Source organism: Ursus arctos, unplaced genomic scaffold (genome assembly GCF_023065955.2).
Source record: "Ursus arctos isolate Adak ecotype North America unplaced genomic scaffold, UrsArc2.0 scaffold_25, whole genome shotgun sequence".
NCBI lineage: Eukaryota > Metazoa > Chordata > Mammalia > Carnivora > Ursidae > Ursus > Ursus arctos.
Genome location: NW_026622930.1, coordinates 30770076 through 30785371, shown reverse-complemented (window position 1 = coordinate 30785371; position 15296 = coordinate 30770076). Strand labels below are relative to the sequence as shown.

Genomic DNA, 15296 nt, shown 5'->3' with positions numbered 1-15296 from the left:
GACAGCCAGCGAGAGAGGGAACACAAGCAGGGGGAGTGGGAGAGGAAGAAACAGGCTCATAGCGGAGGAGCCTGACGTGGGGCTCGATCCCATAACGCCGGGATCACGCCCTGAGCCGAAGGCAGACGCTTAACCGCTGCACCACCCAGGCGCCCCGAAATCTCTGATTCTTGAAAGCACTTACGAGTAACTGATTATCAAGATACTCTCTTCTTCAGCATATGGGAAGGAGGAAAACTAAACTTGTAAAGGAGGCCAAAGCATACTTACACAAAGGAAGTCCCGTGTGGTAAAGGAGTTGGAACCACTAGTTTAGCACTATCTTAGGATGTTAGATTCAGTTGGTAATGAGCAGTGTCTTTGACTCTAAAGGATAAAGCTACGTACGTAGATTGAGAATCTACAACTTAATGTTACCTAAAATTAACCCCACTTAGCAGATGATTGGTGAATGAAGTTACAACGTAACCATGACCAACGTGGTTATAGATTGATTACCTGAGGATTGTTACTTACCTAAGCATGTCTCCTCTTTGTCACAGAGCTGGTAACAGAGAGCAGGCTGTTTGCGCCAGAGCTCTAGGGCAGTGCTCCTCCAACTATCTGGTAGATGACTAGTTTAATTTCCATTGCATTGCAGACCAATATATTTATAAAAGTTAAATACTAAGAAAATGAAATGGAAAAAAAGACATACAAGATGTAAGCCCAAATGTAGTGTTATTATATTTAATAGACATACTCCCCAGTAACACATGTCTGTTACTCCTATAATTGTAGTATTCATATTCTATAAAAATTTTTGAAGGCTTTGTCTCAGTTTCATCCTTTCCTTGTTGCAGACCAGTTTGGATTATAATGCCACATTCTTCATGTGTCAAAATAGTACGGACCCATAAGTGTGCAGATGAAAGTAGTGCTGCTCTCACTTCAATAAAGAGTTCAAGGTATTAGTAATGCACTAATTTCCCAGGAACGGTCTGGGACAGGTAGTGTAGTTCAGAATCAGTGTCACTATTTGAGCAAGCTATTTAACATCAAAATCTCTTCTTTTAAATGACCTTATAGGATTGTTGTGAGGATGTAATGAATTAATATGAGCACAAGACTGAATTCTGGAACATAATAAGAACTTTAGAAAATGTTGAGGATTGTTCTCCTTACTGATTCTGAAAACTTCTTTAAGGTTTTCATTTTTAGAACTTTGTTCAAAATTATAATTTTTAAGCCTTTATTTTGGAACAGACTTCTAATAATGGGTACAGTCCTCCATCTCCCTCTCCAGTTACCAGAAACTTCTCAACAATTTGGGATCTGAAAGGTCTTGTTTGGCGGTTGGCGTTCCTATTCACAATGAATGTTCCATTTGGAGAGACCAAGTCTTCTCTAGTCTCCGTGCTTTATAGTATTTTTCTTAATATTTACCTTTCTTTTCTTCATTAATTTTCATTTTAAGCCTTGTTTTGTTTTTCATGTGTTAAAAAGTTTTGTTTTGTGTCTAACTATAATAACTGACTCATTCAATAATAGATATCTTTGGGGCTTTGAGTTACTAACAAATCAAACATTTGTGTCTGAAGAACAAAGTTGTTCAGTCAGTATGCTCTTCTCCGACAATTGGTTCTTTTTGAAGTAGATGTGACAGAGTTGCATTTTTCAGGGCTTTTGCATTCTCTGGTATATTAACATTTTATTCTCTTCCGGTAATACAAGTAGATGTTAATGTTATGCCTGTGTGGGATTTCATTTCTAAATTCAAACATTTTACACTTTGCATTCTAATTTACCCATGTCTGGAAAGCAGTCGGTAATTTTGCCTTTCCTCAGATTATTGTCTTATAAGGTTATTGTTTCATAAGTATCTTTGCTTGATAAAAGTATTTGGGTCAAATAAAATCTAGATAAAACCTGATTGAATATTTTCCTGAGAAACTTTCTTTTCCCTAGGATATTCTATGGGTAAGTGTTATTGAAACTTACCTGCTTAATAATATTAATAGTAGTTAATGCTTATTGAGCTCCTTCTGTGTAGTGCTAGGCATTGTCTTATTTAATCTTCAGGAGGAGACTGTGAGGTAGAGACTGTTAAACCTCACTTTACAAATGTGTGTACTCTGGCTCAGAGAGTATGGTAGACACTGGTAGAAATGGGATTTGAAACTAAGTCAGTTTGATTACCAATCCAAAGCACTTGACTGTTAGATGATATTTCTTTTTCTGATGAACACTGTAAAGAAGGAATGAAAATACCATGGATCTAAATTGGCAACTTAGCTCCCCAAATTAGGAATGTCTAACACCACTAACATTATCTCCATTAGCTCCCCAAATTAAAAATATCTTTAACATCACTGACGTTCTACCTTCCCCAGTATATCTCCTACCTTGTGTTTTGTCAGTGTAGCAGAATTGAAACTACAGAGGTAAACCGTCTTCAAATAGCATTGAAACCTTTAAGAAAGAATGGAATATGTCTTAGATGTCCTTTAAAATGACACCTGCCAAGTTAGAATCTGAAGCAGTTCCCATTTTGAACTGTCCAAAATTATTTTCATACTTGATGTCTTCATAGTCAAGTCAGTTCTAAATTGTGATGTTCAAGAAGTCACCTCCTTTTTGAGGGAAGAAGACCTGAAATGCTTCTGTATGTGACAGTCTCAACCTTTCCTTTAATTGTAGAAGAAGTACAACTTTGTTGAATGATAACAAGGTTTAAGATCCTCTATAGCTCAGTTTGGAATTCCAGGTAACAAGCAGTAATGCTAAGTGTAAGTACAAGTATTTCTTAAAACCTATGACAGAATTCTAGAAGTCTCAATCCTCCTCAAATACTAATACTGAATGTCTAATTTTACTGAAATAAAATAGAATAAAATAAAATAGAAATAGCTATCGGTTGCTCTGGAAATTCTTCTGCCCCAGTTATATGGATTTTTAAGTGATGAGGTCTCAGGGGTTAGCTACTAGGTAAGTACATCATACTATCTTTTGCAAGCCCTATATTTCTCTGGGGGTCAGTTTTCTAATAACCAAAAAATTATACCCTGCCTTCTGCACCTTGTATGGTTCTTTCATTAATTCTTCATGCATTTGACGAAGGCAAATTGGGGAAACAGGATGGGTGCTAAAAGCAAAAAATGAAACAATGAAATGGGTTTTGTAGTGAAGCAGTTTAGCATTGTGTTTAAGAGTATAGATTGTGGGATGAACCTAGAGGGTATTATGCTAAGCGAAGTAAGTTGGTCAGAGAAAGATAAATACCATATGATTTCACTCATGTGGAATTTAAGAAACAAAACATGATTATAGAGAAAGAGAAGGAAAAATAGATGAAAATAGGGAGGCAAACCATAAGAGGCACTGAACTCTAGGAAACAAACTGAGGGTTGCTGGAGGGGAGGTAGGTGGGGGAAGGGGTAATTGGTTGATGGGCATTAAGGAGGGCACTAGATGTAATGAGCACTGGGTGTTATATGCAATTGATGAATCACTAAATTCTACCCCTGAAACTAATACTACACTGTATGTTAATGAAGTTGAATTGAAATACAGAAAAAAGAAGAGTATAGATTCTGGAGCTAAATTATGTAGATTCAGATTGTGGCTCTGCCATTTGCTGCCTATTGTGAGCCTGGGCAAATTACTTGAGCTTTTGTAAAGCGAACATAATAATTTCATAGGATTGTTGTGAGGATTAAATGAATTGATACATGTGAGGTGATTATAATAGAACATGCTTGGCATGGTAAGTACTTAATAAATATTAATTATTATAATAGAGATTAAGGAGATTATTGGTAGCACCTCTTTTGTGTAGAACTTGTCCACCAGAAAAGTCTGTGAGTGGCTAAATATGTAGCCTGAAGAGCAAGCATTTTACTTGCTCTCTTCTGTTCTTGGCTGTCACTTGGCTTCTCTGTATCTTTTTTGGTAATTCTGGTAGGTTAGTATGCCAGTTATCAATTTATTGCCTCTCAGCTTCAAATTTACTCCTCATTGACTACTCTGCAGAAACGGATCTGGGCCCTTTAAGTATTTTTCCTTTGCCAGCTGGCACAGTAGAAGATACTGGAGAGAAGTTGTAAGAGGAGGGGTTTTTCCTTCTTGGTCCATGCTTGCTCCTTGGCAACTACTCTGGCAACAGTTCTTACAGCACAGGCAGCCGGCCTCCCCAGTGCCCAGCTTCCCCAGTGCAGGCTCCTGCAGCATACACGTTTGGCTTCTCTGGCCTCCAGCCGGGCTTCTCCAGGGCCCAGCTCCCGCGCTGCAGGCAGGTTTTCAAGCCGTAGACTCCTGCTGAACACATACTTCTCTGCACCCAGCAGTCAGTACTCACTGGCACCACCCTGCCTTGGGTGGTTTTATAGGATAGGTGAGTCTCTCCAGTAAGATACATTCCCATGAACAGCTTTCTCCAACAGCCAAGAGTGCAGATTTCCAGCAAGTTCCACCAGTGTGGCACCACAGAATCTTCTTTGCCTCTAATATCGTGCTTTATAATCAATATAGATTTGGTCTTCCTATTTCTGGCACAAGGGTCCTAAACCTGGTGGAATTTCCAAAGTGATGAGAGCCATAAAGGTGTCTTTTGCCATGTGAATGAGATGATTTCTAGAATGCCCCTAGGTAACTTAAGGTTGGAGGCTGGTTGCCAGGAGAACCAACCATGTGATGGGAAGGTTGGAACCTTCATTCCCACTCAGGAAGGGAGAGGGGCCAGAGGTTAAATCAATTGCCAGTGGCCAGTGATTTAATCAATCTTGGCTATGTAATGAAGCCTTCATAAAAAATCCAGAAAGACAGGGATCAGAGAGCTTCTAGGTTGATGAACACATGGAGATGCTGGGAGAGTTTTACGCCTGGAGAGGGCATGGAAGCTCTGCGCCCTTTCCCCATACCTGGCCCTGTGCATCTCTTCCATCTGCCTGTATCTGAATTATACCTTTTTATAATAAACCAATTAATCTAATAGTAAAATGTTTCTTTGAGTTCTGTGAACCACTGTAGCAGATGAATCAAACCCAAGGAGAGGCGGTCAGTCAGTCAGAAACATAGGTGACAACCTGGACTTGCTCTAGTGTCTGAATGTAGTCGGGGCGCAGGGACACAAGACACCCGGCTCTGGGGGGTCCCAGACACAGCAGGTTCGGCCACTCACTGCTGACAAAATCCGAAGGCAGAGAGACGAGTGATGGTGAAACGAGAAAGGAGTTTATGTCAGTGAGGCCAACACCAGGAAGACCACGCACGGTCTGATGGCTCAAAGATGGTCTCTCCAAAGTGCTGAAAATACGTCCAGGTGTATATGAGGAAAATGTGGGACAAAGCTCAGTGAGTCCGTGCGGGTGAGCAGGAGACAGTCAGGTCAGTCACTGTTTTGGGGTCAGTTATACAGGGTGTTGCTGGCTCAGGGAAACCCTTACTGTTCGAGGGTGTAGTTTTGGTTCCTGCCAGGGAATGATTTGCCTGCAGGGTCTTTTGCCACAGTTAAGAGATAAATAAGCTGAAAAGAAGAATTTGCTCAGTTAGAAAGGTTGAGGTCAAAATGGAGGCAGTTGAAGTTTTCTTTCAGGAAGGTGGGGCGCAGTCTTACACGACTGAACCCTTAACCTGTGGGATCTGATGTCTCCAAGCAGATAGTGTTAGAATTAAGTTGGATTGTGGTACGCCCAACTGGTGTCCCGGCATTGCTTGGTGAGGGGACCCCCCCCCCAACACACACACAGGTATCAGAATTGGTCCCAGAACCTTTTACTGCTCTTAATTGAGCCCCAGCCACGCCCTTTCCAGCAGCGGTTGGCTCTCTGCCCACATAGGACCCTCTCCTTGACCACTCTTACCTCAGTCCTACAGTAGGCACTCCTGCTTTTATCTGCTATTCTTACATTCTTTAGAGTTCTGTCCTACTAGTTAATTTCTCATTATTCTGTCGCCTGTTGTAAACTTTCTCTGTTCAAATTACGATTTCTCTTTCTTGATTGGACCCTGACTAATACAACTAGGTAATGGGTATTAAAAGTCAATAACCACTAAGGCTGAACAGTGAATCAGGCCTGGAGTAAGATACAACAGTTGAAGTGCCACGATAACCGGTAGCTGAGCTTGAGGGTCGGTGCCTGGGAGTCATGAGGGAGTGGTGAGAACTGTGGTCATCTGAACAACGTGTGTCTTGGTGTGGCCAAATCATCCTACCTTTCAGAAGCTGGAAATCAGGGTTTTTACATGAAATGTTTTGAATTTTACATTTTGGCTGCAAAGTCAAATATTGTTACATCACTCCGTGGGCCCCAAAACCCATGTTTATGAGTTGCCAGTCTGTAACCTCTGGGCTGGACTGATTTCTAAGCTCTTTGAAAACTAGAAAAGGCAAATTTAGAAGGGGTGGGGGAACAAGTAGAGGAAATACATCACAACATGACAGGAGGGGGAGACTGGAAAACATTTCAAATTATTACAGAACGTCAAAGTGTGGTTGTTTAGAAGGGTGGGGGAGCAAGTAGAGGAAATACATCACAACATGACAAGAGGGGGAGGCTGGAAAACATTTCAAATTATTACAGAACGTCAAAGTGCGGTTGTTTAGAACCACTTAATAAAGGGGAAAACATTTCCAAGTGTACAATATTAAGGGCAGTGTGCTCTCTAATCTGACCACATTGCAATAATTAATGGTAATAATAGCTACAGTGTTAATTTATGTGTCAAGTTCTGTATCGATTTAACAGTAACCTTGAGAAGGAAGAATTCTTACCCTGTTTATAGATGAGGATACTGTTTACTAAGTTCAAAGCCGCTATTTGTACAGCCTCTAAATAAATGAACAATTTTTTTTTAAGATTTTGTCAGAGAGCACAAGCGGGGAGCAGCAGGCAGAGGGAGAAGCAGGGTCCCCACTGAGCAAGGAGCCTGATGCGGAACTCGATCCCAAGACTCTGGGATCATGACCTGAGCCGAAAGCAGATACTTAACCAACTGAGCCACCCAAGAATCCCTGAACAAAACAAAAAACAAAAAAAAAAACAAAAAAAAAAATTTTTTTTAAAGCTTGGCTGTGTAATAGAGGCTCTTTGTGAAAATTTAGAAAATATGATAATCTGTAAAAGGAAAATAAAATCATCTATTATCCCACTGTCCAGTGAGAATTGCTAGTAACATTTTTTATTTCTTTCCATTCTTTTTTTTTCTATTTGTTTGCATTTTTAACATGATTAATTATGTTTTATGTGTAATTTTCATTCTCCCTTCTTTTACCAGATAGTATAACATAAGCATTTCTTTTATTACTAAAAATGTGTTCTAGGCATTTTTTAATGTTTTAATTACACTCAGTTATTTTATGCATAGAAATTCTTACTGTGTATTTAATTTGTTCTCACATTTTTGCCATGATAAAGTGTTGAATGAATGTTTTTGTGTCTAATGCTATGAACATATTTCAGATTATTTCCTTAGGAGTAGAATGACAAGGTCAGAGGGCACCAATGTTCTTAAGAAGGTTCTCAGTCTGTATTATGAGATTTTTTAAAAAAATGCATCTTTTTCCAATAAATGCAAATGACATTGTATTCGCACAAACATTGAGTACTATTATTGTTAAGTTTTTAAACTTTGCTAATTTGATGAAGGAATAATTTTTAGGGGGGGTGGGGTGGAGGGAGAGAGAATCTTAAGCAGGCTCCATGCACCGCATGAGCCCTACATGGGGCTCGATCTCACGACCCAGAGATCACGACTTGAACCAAAATCAATAGTTGGACCCTTAACTGAGTGAGCCACCCAGGAGTCCCAAGGAAAATGTATTTTTCTTATTTTAATTTTCTCAGGTCAGTTAAACTTCATACATGTAAATAATATAATATGTATCACCAGTGTTTTCCCAGGTTCTTTCCCAGGGGGTTTTTGTTTGTGTTTGTTTTTGTAGTCACACTGAACAGTTTTATGGGATTTCCATTTATCCTTTGTTCTTTTATGTTTGGAAAAACTCTTAAAAAAATTAGTCTTGTTTTCCAGAATTGGAGGAAGTGGCAGTAATAAAGTATTGCTTGTTATTATCTCTATGTCAAATGAATTAGGAAAGGGGGAGCCTATATGCCCCTGGAAAAATGGCAAATATCAGAGCATTGTTTGTTGAATTTTTATCCAAGTATCTGGGGTTTGAGTTGTTATTCTTGTGAAGGGGGGGCTTAGAAGCCCTTTCTGCATGCTGCTAATGATGTTAGAGATAAGTAATAATGACCGTTGCTCTGTGCTAAGGGTGCTGATGTCCCACTCCTGTATGATAATAGTGATAGTGTCGGGCGTATCCCCTTCTTCCAGAGGAGGATGCTGAACTTACTCAGGGTCACTGCTACAACTTAGAGGCAGGAAACTTTTGGGCATCTTGTCTCAGTTGTCAGAACTTGAAGAACAAAGTTCACATTTGTGTTTTTCATTACCTATTCCTGACAACTAACAGCAGGTAATACAGCAGTTAAATTGACAGTAAGAAGTATTTCCTTGAGGTAGGTTTGTAAGAATATGGAGATGGCCTCTGTTGCATGAACGTGAGTTACTGTGTACCCTAGGATCTTTCGTCTCTTCAGTGCCTAGAGCTTTGAAGGGAGCAGTCTTATAATAAGAGAGGCATCTTTAATTTTTTAGAAAACTGTAGTTCATGCTGTCAGTACCAAAATGAGCATGGTACAAGGGGGATTGAAATAAACTGTTTTAAATATTATAAGCTTTTCAATTATTGGCTTATATTTCATCAAACGAAACAATTTATTGACTTTTTCTCTGAGCAAGGAAAGAAAAACCATTTATGTTGGTGTTTGCCAAGAAAATTAAACTGATTTCAAAGCTTTACGCTGATGGTGAATGGCATGGAATACAAGCTGTTTTAATTAATACATCTGGTCAGTCCTTTGGCGCAATCAGGTTGCAGCTGTGAGACCATAGAATGAAATAACGTAGAACCAATGGCACTGCATAGTTCTTGCCTCTCTTGAGCAAATATGTCACTTCTGTGACAGAAGCTATTGCTCTGTTTTCATCTTTAACCACACTTGGAATTTGTAGTTCTTCATTCAGATACATCCTTATAGTGACTTACCATAAGCAAAGGAGAGAACCTGTCAGCATTTTAACTTTGACATATACACAGTTTTGAGATTGAATCCCAAGTTGTGAAGCTGTGTGAAAAAATACAGCTATGCAAATAACACGGGACCACATCTCTGGTGCTTGAAACAAATGAGATTGCATCTAAAATAATTTAGGTAGTTAAGACATTTTTAGAAAATAAAAATGGGAGCCACAACCCGTGACATTGATGCTTATCTTTTGACTACTGATTCTTTTTGTCATTACAAGTGTTACCTCTGTAGTATTAGTCACCCTGAGAAGGTTAGTAGACATTTACCTAGTTCATAAAAGTTATGGAGGATGAATAATCTTTGTATTGCTTTGTTGAAGATCGAAGTAGTGACTGAACTAGGTTCTGAGCTCCTTGGGAAAAAGAATAGATGTCGTTTGAGATATTTGCATTAACGAGACAAATGACAGCATTGCTTCGCATTTACGATAATGGAATCCCATTATGGTTCTTTATTATATGTACTTGAATACCCCTTGAGCTAAAGCATAAATCCAAAGCAGCTAACCACTGAAGATTCTTGATATGGTTACACTTGTAAGGAATATGTTAGGCCTATATCCCGGGCCTAAAGAAGTTGCACTGCATTTGTGTATCTGTTGATACTAGAGCCAGTGAAATGGGGGATGCCAAGTCCCTAGGGCCTTGCATGGTGCTGGGCATTTAATTCATTCTTTCAGTAAATATTTAGGGAGAATTTGTTATATACCAGTTTCTGTCCTAAAAACTGCTGAGCATTGAACAGTAAATTAAAAACAAAAATCTTTTCCCTCACAGAACTTACAATTGTGGGGTGAGGACAAACATAGTATTCAGTGGATGTTTAACTTCCTTTGGTAAATAAATGTGCTTTACTCAATTTCAAAAGGAACTAGGACATAATGTAGGAATTTTAGCTCACACTGTCTTTCCTCCAAAGAGGTTTTATAAAACTACAGATGATTTACTCACGTTTACCTTGATCTCTTCTTACATTTCCTCAAATTGTTTGTTTCTACATTTGTTTATGATATTATAATACAGATCTCATGTTTACACTGGAGGTCAGGGTTTTCCAGGCTTTTGGGTTTCACAGACCAGTAATACTTTTGATAATAGGGAAAACTGACACAGGATTGCCTGCTTTTAATTTTGCAAAGTAAGGACACTAAAAATAAAAGCTGTTGTCACCATCAGTTTTTAAGAGAGAACATTTTAAGATGAAAAAGCAGGTAGGACATAATCTCAGAATAAAGAATAGTCTTCTACATTGACGAAATAAAACCTTAGGAAAAGCTTGGTACATTGTCCTTCTGCTTTGCCATGGAGCTTTAGAAACTGTCAATAGAGAACAGTTATAACTAATTATAATTTTGGTTTTCCTCTTGATGTTGTTTAGGGATTCTGCTGGCTCACACTATTTAAAGAGGTTGTATGATTGAATGTTACCTTTCTTCAGAGGTAAATTTTGTATAATGAATTGTATGTATTGTGCCATGTGATGAACATTGTCTTGGAATGTACAGGGCAACAGAGTGCATTGTCAGATGTAATCATGTCCTTAGCACTAACTAGCCTAGCCATGGGATCTTTGAGCAAATTATTTTTCACCTTTGGCCTTTGATTCATCATCTGTATATCAAAAGAAGATCATTTTTTAAAAAGGACTTATTCATTTTTTGACAGAGAGAAAGGGAGGGAGAGGGAGAAGCAGGCTCCCCGCTGAGCAAGGAGCCCGATGCAGGGCTCAGTCCCAGGACCCCAGGATCATGACCCGAGCCAAAGGCAGACACTCAACCAACTGAGCCAGCCAGACACCCCAAGAGGATCATTTTTTACATTTTCTTCCAGTTCCTAAACGTGGATTCTGTGTTGATAACTTTGGTAGCTAGTATCCCTCTTTTTAAAGTATGCATCTAAAGATTAATAAAATAAAAATAATTTTTAAAATAATTTTTAAAGATTTTATTCATTTATTTGCCAGAGAGGGAGAGAACACACGCACAAGCAGGGGGAGTGGCAGTCAGAGGGAGAAGCAGGCTCCCTGCTGAGCAAGGAGCCACATGTGGGACCCCGAGACCATGACCTGAGCTGAAGGCAGCCGCTTAACCAACTGAGCCACCCAGGCGTCCCTTAAAATAATTTTTACTGTGTCTTTCTAAAAATTTGGATCAGGCAGCATTTTAGGAGAATTATTTTTTTTCTTTATGGATTTGAAAGTTTTTTTCTTACTGCCCATAGATGTCTAAGTTATTCTAGATGGCATGTATCCCTCAGTTATCAAATACGGTACTACTTCACCTGCAACTTAATTTTGTAGCATGCAAGCCTCAAGAACTCACCTCTGCTCCTGCTTTTTACATCTTGTCTCTATAGTGCTTCACATGACACCAGTGTAGAATATTCTAAAGCACTTGGTAAGTGCCTAGTGAATTTGAGGATTGGTCCAGAGTTGCGAATACCACTGGTTTTTCTGTGCAGTCTTTGACATAATATTGTGAGGAATGATTTTAAAGGAATGTCTGAATGACAGATGAATTGTTTAAGAAAAAATTTTGGAAGTGCCTTTTAGTATTCTACATAGACTCTAAGCTTGGTTTCAAAGAGCTGCCATGAAGAAGCTCTGTTGCAATTGAATAGTTCTAAGATGAATCCTTTCAAGGGTTCTGGCTGAGTAAATTAGTACCTAGGTAATTTTTTATAGATACGTAATTTTGTAGAGTAAAAGGTACCTATCTTAATGCAGTTTGATGAATTTTGACAAATGTATACAAATGTACGTCACGTCCCGGTCAAGAACATTTCCAGCACCCTAAAAAAAATAACCCAGTGCCATTTTCTTTTCTTTTCTTTTCTTTTTTTAAGATTTTTATTTATGAGAGAGAGAGAGGCAGTGAGAGGGAACACAAGCAGGGGGAGTGGGAGAGGAAGAAGCAGGCTTCCCGCTGAGCAGGGAGTCCCATGTGATGCGGGGTCGATCCCCGTGACCTGAGCCCAAAGCAGGCGCTTAACAACTGAGCCACCCAGGCGCCCCCGGTGTCATTTTCTAGTTAATGTTAATCCCTCTGGCCACTATGTTCTCACACTAACACCTTCTGCTGGAGGCAGGTTTCTGATTTCTTTTGCCAAGGTTTAGTTTGGCCTGCTTTTAAACTTTATATGAATAGACTCAGACAGTAAGTAACTCTTTTGTGTAAGGCTTCTTTCATTCAAACAGCAGAATAAGGTTTTTGAACTTCATCAGGTTGCTGTCTGTAGCAGCAGTTTATTCCTTTTTGTTACTGAGTGGTATTCCATCGTATGAGTATAGCGTAGTTTGTTTATACGTTCTCCTGTTGGTGGACGTCTGATCCAGTTGTGCCTATTTTTGATAAAGCTCCTATGAACATTCTTGTACAAGTGTTTTTATGAACATACATTTTTATTTCTCTTGGAAAATACCAAAAGTGGAATTGCTGGTTTAACTTGATAAGAGACTAATGGTTTTCCAAAGTGTTTGTATCATTTTATGGTCCCAGCAGCAGTGCACGAGAGTTCCAGTTGCTCTCTATCTTTGCCATCATTTAGTATCGTCAGCCTTTCATCTCAGCCATTCTAGTGGGTGTAGGGAGGTATCTTGTAGTTTAGATTTGCATTTTCCTGGTGAGTAAAGATGCCGAACATCTTTTCATGGGTGTGTTGGACATTCATGTATCTTGGTGAAGTATCTATTCAATATTTTACCCATTTTTTGTTGTGTGGGTTTTTTGTTTGTTTTTTGCCTCTTACTGAGCTGTGAAAATTGCAGAAGTTCTTTATATTTCACAAGCCCTTTATCAGTATCTTAGATTGGGTTCCCCAGAAAACAGACTCTGAGAAGGAGAGCTGCACGCAGGAAGTTTATGGGGGAGTGCTCTTGGGAAAGGAGGTTTGTTGGGGAACACCTGGGGAAGAATGAGTAGGATTAAGCAGATGGAGAAGTTGAACTGTAACTCGGTTATAATAGAGGCCTCAGCTCACCTTGCTCTGAAGCTGGATGGCTCTTCAGAGATATCTGGAATTGAGGCAAGGGGTCCTGGCTTTGTACCTCCTTCCATACAACCCAGGGGACTAGTCATGGGATGTGAACTGCCCTGCGAGAGGGAATATAGCCTTAGGTTAGTCAGTACCCTTTGGCCCAAGGTCAGGTCCTCAGAGTGACTCAGCGGTGAGCCATCAATAGGCAACACCCCCCAGCTAGGGGAACAGGTGTCTCCAACCTGGAGGAGATGGATGTGGGCTGTGTTACCACAACATCCACTACAGATACAGGTGTTGTAGATATTTTCTTCCAGTATGTAGCTTGTCTGTTCATTTTCTTAGTGGATCAGCAGATGTTTTAAATTCTTTTTTTGTGTGTGTCCTTGCTAAGAAATTTTGCCAACACCAAGATTGCAAAAATACTCTTCCGTCTAGAAGTTTCTGAGTTCTAGATTTTATATTAAAGTATAATCCATCAAGAATTAATTTATGTGTGTGATGTGAGCTGCCACCCAAGTAATTCTTGAGGGCACTCAGCTCTTTCTCTTTTAAGTGCATTCCTTTCATCACTTGTCCATCTTCCCTTAATTTCTAAGGCAGGGGCATCTTTCATTTCCATTTCCCAAAGTAGAGCATAGTCATAGTCAAAATGCTGACAGGACAGTTTTCTTCCCTAGCAATTTATTCATTAGTTTGAATTGTGGAGTTCTGAAACCAAGTCCCTGTAATGAAATGGTATGCTCAGTCTGGTTCAGTTTACCATGATTTTTGTCCTTCCTGGGGAGTAAAACTTTACATTCATGAATTTTTTTAAAACAAAGGGTGACTTATGAATTCATTAGAGAAAATGATGAGAAGACTAAGTCATATACCATGTCCCCTCTACACAGAATAGAACTGTTTTTCCGTCTTGTGTTCTCTATGCTCTGACAGTTCGTCTCAAATGAATGCCATGATTAACAGTGCTTTGATGAGCTTAGTAACTTGTAAGAGACAAAAGCTCTTAGAATAGTTCAGTATTAAATATTAAAATAGTAACACCAGTGGTTTGGTGTTGTTTTTCCAAAATGCTTCAATCACTTTCTCCTGATGTCTCCTATATAAGACATGTAAAAATATTTATTTTACAGAAGAAAAGCTAAAGTACTGAATTATTAACCAGTTTGGACATGGAGCCAGTTCTGCCTCCCAAGCCAGTCCCCCAACTGCTGGATGCATTCAGAATGCTCTATTTATAAGTAGCTGATAATGGCCATCCTGAATGTATGAAGGACCGACCTCGCCTGTGTGCTAGGGAGCGGGGGATCCCCCTCTCGCTATATGGCAAGTATTAGTTGGTGCTGACATTGCAACTGTAGTTTCCCCATTTTCACTAGAGACACAATGAGATATAGATTCCTTTCTTCCTCCCAAACGAGGGGGCTGTAATGCTTCAGCCAGCCTGTCAGCTAAGAACCCATTTTCCCATAGAGACAGTATCTGTATGTATGTATGTATGTGTATATTATATATTTATTCCCCTAGCCTCAGAGTCACAAGTTCAGTAGTATGTCAGCGAAATACAGCCACTGTTATTTTTGCTAACCTCATAAAGGAAACTGAAACAGAAAAGTGAAGTATGTATCGCTCCGTTAATTACTGAAGCTTTTTTTAAGCAACCTACCTAATTTTCTCCTTTTAGTTTTAAGGATCATTTTTCATACTGCTAAGACTCCAGGAAACCACATAGGGTACACCGCTGCTTCAAGAAATTTTGAAATGTAATCTTTTATATCTTGTATGTCAGGAGGCAGTCTCTCAAAGAAACTTGGGTAGTGAGAAAAAAATTGAGATTGGGTTGGATTAAAACCGTAGATCACTTATGGCATGGGTTGTGATGATGGTTTCACAGATACATACTTACCTCCATACACGTTAAGTTGTCTACATTAAATAGCTACAACTTTTGGTATTTCAGTCATACCTCAGTAAAGCAGTTTTTAAAGGCATTCGCAGAACATTTTCGTACTGAAGTAATTAAGCATATTTTTTTATTTTATGAGTAATACATGTTCATTGTCGCTCAGTCACAAATATGTTTTGTAAGTTGTATATAACGTATTATGTTTATATATTATAAAGTCAAAAATCTGTTAATGTTTGATTTATACTTGTTCTACTATGTATACTTTTTATGACAAATATG

At 39.1% G+C, this 15296-nt stretch overlaps 1 protein-coding gene across 1 annotated transcript in view; it reads left to right on the top strand.

Annotated features, from left to right (window-relative positions):
* SLC39A9 (solute carrier family 39 member 9) overlaps positions 1-15296 on the top strand; it is a 52827-nt gene that overhangs the window by 3076 nt on the left and 34455 nt on the right. The window lies entirely within an intron of this gene.